A 10,000-nucleotide genomic window follows, 5' to 3' on the forward strand; every position below is an offset into this window, starting at 1 on the left:
CTTTCCTTTTTTGGCTGTGCTCTCCTCGCAGCGAGGAGGCGAGGAAGCGAGTGCTGGTGGAGCCACTTTTACCAGGGGTGTACGGAGGAGCCGCGGGGGACTCTCTCTCTCTCTCTCTCACGCACTCTCTCTCTCTCCCTCCGTCTCTCATTCCCTCTCTATCCTGTTGTTTCTTTCTCTCTCTCTCTCTCTCTCTCTTTGTCTCTGTCTCTCCCTCTGTAAGTAGGGGTGTGCGCTAGAGCTGCAGGACACTGACTCTATTCTATTTTATCTCTCTCTCTCTCTCTCTCTCTCTCTCTCACACACTCTCACTACCTCTCTGTCTTACTCTCTGTCTTTTCTTCTGTCCCTCCCCTCTCTGATATCCCTCTCTCTGTCTCTCCTTGCACACCCGGTCACTCCCTCTGTCACCCTCTCTCTTTCTCCCTCTCTCTTTCCCACTCACTCTCCCTCTCTCTCTCTCTCTCTCTCTCTCTCTTTCTCTCTATTCTCTCTGCCTCCTCCTGTCTGTACCTCATTTACTGCTCGTGCATGTCACCCCCTAAAACATTTCACCCCTCAGCCTGGCTCCTTTGCCCCCCCCCCCCTCCTCTCCTGCTAATCCCATCCCCCCCTGCCCCCCCATCTCCTTTTTAATAACCCACCTTAATGACTTCCAGCCAGTGCGGAATATTGCACTGTAATATCGCACAGTGCCCCGCTTTCTAAAAATAACCCCGACCGTTTCCCTCCACTTCATCTCCTCGGCCCCAGGAATCTGCGGTTAGGGAGTGAGCGGGCGGGCGGGTGGTTGAGCGACTAGCGGGGGGCCGTACCAGACCTCGGCCGGCTGCCGTGCTGCGGGCGTGACATCATCACCTCACCGTATAAGGTGCTCTTTCTCGTTCGGGCTTCTCCGGGATCCAAACAAACAGCCCCATTCACCCACAAGGGACTGAGGCCGGTTTTTCCGTCTCTTAAAATAGATCCATTTCTCATTCAAGCTTAACGCAACAGCACGATCAGGCCATCAGAATCCCCCCACTGTTGTTCGATCGGGAGAAGGGAGAGGGAGCAGCATTTCTCCTCTGGACAGTGTGAAGGCTGGCCGCACTGGCGGGGGTCAGCACTGATGAGTGTTCCACATGGCCTTGGCATGTCGAGGCCCTTCACACAGTCAGGGGCGTCGGACCCATTTAACAGCCTCACAGTGAGGGAGGTTAGACGGTGTCATGTCAAACTGTCTGCCTGAGACACCTCCGGGCTTCACGAGCAATGGGGGAGCAAAGGCCACCCAACGTCTATCCCATCAAACTCTTTTCCCTTTTGTCTTCCCCTCTTTCCTTCTGTCTCTCTTCTTCTGCTTACCTCCATCTCTTTCCTTTTTTTCCTGCTTGTCATTGTTAATCGTCTCTGTGTCTCGTAATGCAGGCAGTACCAGCATATAAAAAGATTATTTATTATTCTTTTGTAGCGCATTTGCGCGAGCGAAGCTGAAAGTAGGGGGAGAGACAAGCTGTAAGACAGAGACTTGGCCCAAGTAAATATTTGAGTCTTAAATCTGTCCGCGCCGAGTGTTACTGGTATTTGGTTGGAAGACGGGGTCAATCTCTAATCCCGATGTTGACACACAAGTAACGGCTTCGGTGACAAGAGCAAATATGCTCTGTGCTGTGTACAACCGTGCAGAGCGCAAACGCATACATCTGTGTGAAAACCTTGCATATGGAAAGGTCACAAACGTCTGAGATGTGTCACAACAAGCACACAAAATACATACATACGCACAAACACACACACACACACACACACACATTCAAACTTGTCAGGTTCAAGTGGAGTAGGGCATTAGGTGAAAGTTTTGGGAACAGCTAATCGGTTCAGCAGATTATGGAAATTGCTGAAAAGCTCTCTTATTCCTTTCTTCTCTTGCTCTCTTTCTTCTCTCTCTCTCTCTTTCTCTCTCTCTTCCTCCTCCTCTTTTTCCTCCTCAAGCCTGTGGTGTACTGAGGCCAAGCTGGAGAGTGCAGGCTTGCTGTCTCCATGCCAACGGCGCAGTGTTGTTCTCCTGAGTGCAGCGCCAACTGGCCCACAGAGTTTGAGAGTCTTCGAGTTTCAGGCAGAGAGAGAAAGAAAAAAAAACACACTTCCCCAGCCTTGTCCCATTCCAAACTGTACACTTCCACATCAGCAACATATCCCCTCTTTCATTTTTTTTCTTTCTCCCCCTTCCTCTCCTGGACTGCGTTCCGTTTTCTGCTCTCATGAATCCCTTTTCTTCATGTTCTCCTGCTTTCTCCCCTTTTCAGACATGAATACGGAACAGACATGGAAAAAATGCAGTAGAAAGTTTTTTTCTTCACTTGAATTTGAACTTGTAGATCATTTGTAGTCCTTTCACTCTCTCAACACACACTCTCAAGCAAATATACAAACACACACAAATCATGTTCTTTCTCTCTCTCTCTCTCTCTCACACACACACACACACACACACACACACAGGGAACCAAATCCATCCCTCAACACCGCCCTCATTTTGATGTAGTGCTGACTGACATGTTGCTTGCCACTCTTATAACCATCAGTTTTTCATCTTGAAGAGGTCAGTGCCCCTCCCCAGACAGGGTCACGTCGTCAATCAAAAGCAGACCTTCATGTTACACCGAGCCTCTCCAGCCAATCAATCGCTCCCCCTTCGACCCCATAACCCAATCCTGATTGGTTAATAAGCTCATCATTCACTCCTGATTGGAGGAGCAGTGGAGCATAGCTGATTGCGGTGCTGTGTCTCGGTGCATGACAGCATTACTAGCGTGGCTGAACTTGAGGAGGCCAGGATCATCTCTGGAGAGCTGCACAGACGATGCCTAGAGTAGAGCTCAGCTCAGGAAGACACTTCGTAGGGCCAGACTGAACACAATAAAGCCACAGACTTTTTCCTCTTCTCTCTCTCTCTCTCTCTTTCTTTTCCTCTCTCATTCCCTCTGTCCCTTTTTTTCTTCTCTCTCTCCCACTTTCTGTCTGCCTGTCTGCTACATGAAGAACTTTGATCACGCACTCTTTAATCAGAGACCTCTTTAATCAACACTTCTCTAGTGCTGATGTTTACACTCTGTCCTGTTTTGGGGGCAGCAATGCAGATGTCTTTTTCTGGGAACAGACAGGCGTGGATAGCAATTGAGGCTGCTTGGAAACTAAGCAAATTGTTTCCCTAAAGAACTCCTGTAGAACAAACGAAACGTTGTATATGGCAGTCATCCGATTGGCCCCTGTAAGCAGAGTGCTTTAATGGGATTCCACCAGCTCAAAACAGGAAATCGCCGCAGCAGGACAGGAAGTTGTTGAGCACAAATGGACAGCAATTATATTGTCCTTCTGTAAACAGTAATGGCAGAACTGTGTGTCTGTCTGTGTGTGTGTGTGTGTGTGTGTGTGTGTGTGTGTGTGTCCGTGTGTCTGTAAGCATGTGTGTTCAGGCACCCTGTTCGCATTGCTGTATGACAATAAAAAGTAATTGGTAAGAGGGCAATGTGACGACTAGCTCTCACATGACACAGGATGGCTCTGCACAAGCAAGAGGAGTGTCTGGCTTGACACTGTAGACACCGAAATAGAGAACCCAGACACACAAACACACAAAAGTGTGTGAAAATTTGTTATGGATGTGTATGTTCGATAAGCATTAGTGTCTCCATCAGAAATTTGCTTTTCGTATGTGTGTGTGTGTGTGTGTGTGTGTGTGAGAGAGAGAGAGAGAGAGAGAGAGAGAGAGAGAGAGAGACAGAGAGAGAGAGAGAGAGAGATGGAATATAGGCCTGTCAAACATGACTGACTTATTTTCAAGCGACCGAACGGAACTCCTGGCGCCACATGTCCAAAACAAACAAACAAAACTGCTCTGCGCTACCGTGGCAACATGATGTTGCTTGGCGCCATGACAGCGTACCAAACTGGAAGAGAAAGGTGGTGCGATGAGGCCCAGAGGGAAGCATGCAAGGCAACCACTACCGCACAGTGATGCCACGCACACACACACTCAAACACACACACACACACACACCACACACAGAGAGTGAGGTGAACAACCTGAAGGTACTTGACGGTGTCCTGTGCTACGATTGAGTTGCACAAGCTTCATGCTTCATTCCCCTGCGTTCAATAATAACTATCACGCCCATGATGACATCATCATTACATCACCCTGCCACCAGCTCAAGCGAGTAGACAAGTAATCTAGATCAGAGAGATAAATTCTTCAAACTGACAAATCCTCTTCATTTTGCAGTAAGACAATTACTAATTTTTCGTTGAGTCCATCCTAACGGTCTGAGGATGCTATTTGTGTAGCCATTCAAAGGAAGTAGATTCATTCACACACACACACACACACACACACACACACACACACACACACACACACACACACACACACACACACACACATTTTTCTCTTTCCTTTTTTCTCTATCCCCCTCTCTCTCCCTCTCTGGGCTAGACTCAGTGTCTGCCCAGCCCAGCAGAATGGGCCCATATTTTGCAGAAAAGCAGCAGTCTGTATCTGATCCTTCCATTATGCCATTCTGTAATAGCAGAGCTGTCAATCAAACCAAGCCCAAGAAGAGCACACACTCTCCCTCCCTCTCTTGCACACGCACATTCTTATACATGCACACACACATATATATACACCCACATGTACACCCTTTGCACACAAATATGGGCACTTACAAACACACACTCACATACAGTACACACACAAAAACACAAAACACACTCACACACAATGTTTGCAAAACTCAAATCCTTATCGCAGCCCTATCAATCCAGGAGCCCAGTCACACCTGTGAAATAAACACCTCAGATCGAGATAGCAACACCATCAGCATCCTGCTATCGTGCCAATCGCCCGAGCGTTCCTACCTGTGCCACCATACCATACCCCCCCCCCCCCTCTGGGCAGGGCTGGTCAGGTTGCCAGGCAGGGAGGGAGGAAGAGAGTGACTCTCAGGCCCTTTGGTGCTTCTCAGGGCTGCAGTTCTGTGGCTGTAGCTGTAGCTGTAGCTCTATAGCTGCCCTGTTCCCCCCCCCCCCCCCCAGTCATTTAAAAAGGAATATTTGACCCACATCTGCTCTCGGCACACGGGCTCACGCCCAAACCAAACTGCTCATATGAGCTCTGGCACGCTGGACTCCCCAAGCCAGAGAGAGAGAGAGCCCAGACCAAGGCCAAGTTTCCATAAAGATGTCAGGAGAAAGCATACTCTCAATGCTCTCTCTTTCTTTCTTTTTCTTTTTTCTTTCACTCTCTCGCTTGCTCTGCACTCTCTTTTTCTTTCTTTTCTCGGTCTTTCTCTCGTTCATTCTCTCTCACTGGCTGACCATCTCCGAGTCACTCAGTCTTATTTCTCCTTGTGCTTTGTCTAGCTTTCTCTCTCCTGTTCTCCCCCTCTTTCTACCTTTACCCCAAATCATATTCTTTCACTCTTTCTTCACCCCTACCTCCCCCATCCCCCTCTCTCTCTCTCTCTCTCTCTCTTTCTCCCTCTCTCCGTGCCCCACCCCCCTTCTCTCTGTTTCAGTCTAATTGCGCACACACCACATAAAACAGAACCAGACTGTTTTCTTTTCTCCCTCTGTAAAAGCAGCACAGAGCGTGTGTCTCATACAAACCCAGACGCAGTTGCACTCTCTCCCTCTCTACCACTCTCTCTCTCTCACTCACTCTCTCTCTCTCTTTCTCTCTCTCTATCTCTCTCTCTCTCTCTCTCTCTCTCTCTCTCTCTTTCGCACTCCATTCTCGACTCACTCACTCTTTCTTCCTCTGTCTGTCCGAATCCCACACTCACTTTCTCAGTCACTCGCAGGTCAGTTCATCAGTAGCTCACCCATCCTACACGGCTTTCTTTCTTCAGTTCTGCTACCACGTTTTTGGTCACACACTCAAACATATAAACTCTGTCTCTCTCTTGCGTGCTCACACACACACACACACACACACACACACACACACACACACACACACACACACACACACACGCACACACACGCACACACACACACACACACACACACACACACACACACACACACACACACACACACACACACACACACGCACACACACACACACACACACACACACGTTTTTCTTTGTCTGCTGCTCTCCATTTTGCTGTACTTTGTGCCTCCTTTACTTTTCTAGATAACTCCATTCACCACACAAGGGCATGAATAGGAAACCTAATGTGCCAAAGGACAGAAGAAGAAAGAAAGTAATGAATCTATCTATCTATCTATCTTTCTCTCTCTCTGTCTCCCTCTGTTTCTCTCTCTTACCCCCTCCCCTCCCCTATTCTTTCTCTCCGGTGGGAGGAGGAGTGAGCGAGGGGATGGCAGGAATGTGAGTTGTGCTTAAGACATTCTTCACTGAATGGAAGAAGGGAAGACATTGAAATCAAATGGGATTAGCAGCGCAAGTGGAGCAGAGGAGGAGGTAAAGAAAGAGGAGAGAGAGAGAGAGACAGGAGGAGGAGGAAGAGGAGGAGGTGGGGAGTTCAGGAAGCAAGAGAGAGAAAGAGAGAGAGAAAGAGAGAGGACAGTCTTGAACAAGGAAAACACAGTCCGCACCGAGTGAAAAGGCAACAAAAGTGCTCATTAAAAAGCTACAAAACTCCTCTAAAAATGTTAGTGGAGACGTTGAGCTACTCAAAGGTATGCAGTGAACTGCATCAGAGAAGGACGTAAACAGTCCTCTCCCTCAGTTTAAGAGAAAAAAACCTGGCTCAGGCATACTTCATATATTTCAGACACCGAAAAAAAAACGACTCCTGGCACAGGATCAGGTGACAACAATGTAAGAAACCCACTTCTGTCTCAGGTTCATGGTTTCTATGGCCCTTTCACTGTTCAAAGGGCACTATCCACAGATTCTAACACTGAGAAAGTTACAAAGTACAATGCCAGTTTGGTTATCATGATTGACACCTGGCATAGAAAAACAGGTCACTCTCACACACACACACACACAGACACACACAGAGACACACACACACACACACACACACACACACACACAGAACCTCTAAGTAATTCTCCATGCGACAGCCCTGAACAGCAGCAGATATTGCAGCGGTTCAGACTGCCTGCCTGCCTGGCTGTGTGTCTGTGGAACTGTTTACTGTAACACTAAACTCAGGCCACAGTGAATGAATGGACCGTTTCCTCCAGTTCCCCTGTTCACCGCACTCAAACTCAAACATATGCTTTAGAGATTAAGCAGCCGGCAAATCAGACAAAGCACACACAAGCCCTCTCAGACTTCTCTACTTCTCTCCTCACTCCTTCTCTCATTCTCCATCTCTCTCTCTCTCTTCTGTATTTCTCATATACAGTAGATTTCCCTCACACAAAGACAGTCAAACTGATAGTAACATATGGTACAATCACACTATAAACTGTTCAGTAAGTCAAGGCAAAAGCACCTTAATGAAGTTAAGGATGAACAATGACAAGTCAGTAGACAAACAGATGTGCAGTTCATTTTTGGAAGACAGCAGTTACTTTTCAAAGTGGTCCCCCATTATCCACACAGAGCAATTGACACGTACAAATTATTTTAACTCTGTCTTTAAATGCCTACTTAAGACAACTCCTTGCTCTATCACCTGTCCTTCCCAATACAGTTAAGGTTTCTAATAATAATTTACAACTTGTTTTCTCCTCTTTCTGTTAGGTTCCCATGACATGCTTATCTTAAGTCATAAACAAGGGACAACTTTTCTTTATAAAAAATGAGAGTTGTTTTGTACCTTCAGCTCTGCTCAGACGAATCCTCCTGCGGCTGACTATTTCCCTCCTGCAGAGAGTGTGTGTGAGAAAGAGAAAGTGCGTGTGTGTATGTGTGTGTGTGAGGACTAAGCTCTTTGCCGGTCTGCCGGCTTGAAGCTCTGATATATACGACTGCGCTCAGCCAGACGGTGACAGACTGGGCTTCTCTCTGCCTCCTGCGTGAGTCAGACTGAGTCTGTCTGAGAGATTGCCTTTCACAATAAAAGTCCCCGGAGCAGCTGAATCTCATCAGCACGCTCTTTCAAAAGAAAAGTCCACCCATTGTTTCTGTCTGTGCTGAGGCTTGTGATCATGGTCTGAGGAAGTTTGAACAACTGCCCAGATGGAGGGAGGAACAACAGGGTAGGGGGGAGAGTGTTGCTCTGTGTGTGTGTGTGTGTGTGTGTGTGTGTGTGTGTGTGTGAGAGAGAGAGAGAGATAGAGAGAGAAAGAGAGAAAGAGAGTGAGAGTAAGAGAAAGAGAGAGAGAGAGAGAGAGAGAGAGAGGGAGGAGAGATAGAGGCAGTGTGTGTTTGAGAGAAAGAGAGAAAGATTTGGCCCTAAAATGTTTTTCACTATTAAAACAAACCAACGCCTGTGAGTCTGATCTACCAAGTCTGCCTTCTCTCTCCATGTTTAAGTCACAATAAAGAGCAGCAACCCTCATCTCTCTCACTCACTATGACTTCATCACACATACTAGGATCTGCATACACTACTGAGACCATCAAGCCCCTGAAACAGAGCTAAAAAGGCATCACACATCAGCACAACACAACACAGCACATATGCTGACCATTTCCCCAATGGAAACTCCAACACCGGGTCCCACTCGAGTCCACTGATTGGAACAAACCACCCACCCAGCTGTCCGGATCCTCACCCCGGTGTGTTCCGTGATGGAAGCGCACACCTAGGCTTAGCGGACATCACGGCGCTGTGGAGCCACCGAGCACCTGGACTCTCCTGGCAATTTAGAGCCCCATACGGTAAATGCTGCAAACATTCCTCTGCCCTGACCTCCCTTTGCTCTCTTCCTCTCTCTCTCTCTCTGTGTCTCTCTCTCTCCCTCTGCCTCCCTCTCTCTCTCTCTCTCTTTGATTCCGGCGGATAGGTTTTCCGTAAATAAAACTCCAGGGGAGGGATTTTTACACACAACGCTTCGGTGGTGTGACGTGAGTCAACCATGCATTTTTCATTGCTGTTCAGGTGTGCAATGGCTAAATTTAGAGAGGAGAGGAGATGAGAGGAGAGGGGAGGAGAGTGCAATGATGACCTCTAGACCTCCCCATTCTCTCTCCACCCTCTCATTTCTCTCTCTTTCTCTTTTTTTCCCCCGTGTGTGTGTGGGGGGGGTATGTGCATGTGTGCACGTACTCTCTCTCTCTCTCTCTCTCTCTCTCTCTCCCTCTCTCTCTCCTTTCCTACAGTAGCTCTTACTTATCAGCAAACTGGTACATGAGTCCATTTGGGGTCAAGTGATGTGTTGGGGAAACATAGGAGACTGGTCATATGCCACTTATATGCCCCAGTTTGATGTTTAATGTTTTTCAGTGCAAGTTTGTAAAGGCTAAGCCTCTTTCCCTCATCTCTCTGCCTCTTTTTCTTGTAGCATTCTGACTCACTGATGAGGGGGAGAAGGGCAGAGCTGTGTGTGTGTGTGTGTGTGTGTGTGTGTGTGTGTGTGTGTGTGTGTGTGTGTGTGTGTGTGTGTGTATGTGTGTGTGTGTGTGTGTGTGTGTGTGTGTGTGTGTGATGGGTAAGTCTCCTGCGTGTTTAGCTATGACAGTCGTGTCAGGATTGCTGTGTGCTGCCGTCACTCACTGATCACACTGGGGTCACGACCTGCCCGCCATTCAAAGATGTTGCTGACCGACTCCATCCCAAAAATAATGCAATTCCCAGGAGTGTATCTCTGTGTGGGTGGTTGTGTGTTTTGTGTTTGTTTTTTCTCCCAGGACTCTCCCTAGGGGAGATCTGATCTCCCAAACAGAAGATCTGTCAAACCTTACAGTTTCCATGCTGTCAACCAGAAGAATACCATCAGCCCCCCACATTAACCTCTTTCTACCTCCAATATCCCTCTCTCTCTTTCTCTCTCTCTCTCTCTCTCTCTCTCTCATCACTCCCTCAGTTGTCACTTCCTCTTTTCTCTCTCCTCACACACTCACACACACTTCCCTCTTTCCTTC

General features: G+C 47.8%; 1 protein-coding gene across 5 annotated transcripts in view; it reads right to left on the reverse strand.

Annotated features, from left to right (window-relative positions):
- The window catches only part of palld (palladin, cytoskeletal associated protein), a 91,072-nt gene that overhangs the window by 23,795 nt on the left and 57,277 nt on the right, over positions 1-10,000 (reverse strand). The window contains exon 1 of one of the 5 annotated variants that reach the window (XM_076278160.1): positions 7,791-8,039. The exons of the other annotated variants lie outside the window; for them this stretch is intronic. The gene's annotated coding sequence lies outside the window, so the exon portion shown is untranslated. Of the gene's footprint in view, positions 1-7,790; positions 8,040-10,000 lie in introns of those variants that run through there. 5 annotated transcript variants of the gene reach the window in all.

The sequence above is a fragment of the Alosa pseudoharengus genome, unplaced genomic scaffold, assembly GCF_046254945.1.
Source record: "Alosa pseudoharengus isolate Yale_2024_CS ecotype anadromous, Long Island Sound unplaced genomic scaffold, YU_APseudo_1.1 YU_APseudo_1.1_scf_11, whole genome shotgun sequence".
Taxonomy (NCBI): domain Eukaryota; kingdom Metazoa; phylum Chordata; class Actinopteri; order Clupeiformes; family Clupeidae; genus Alosa; species Alosa pseudoharengus.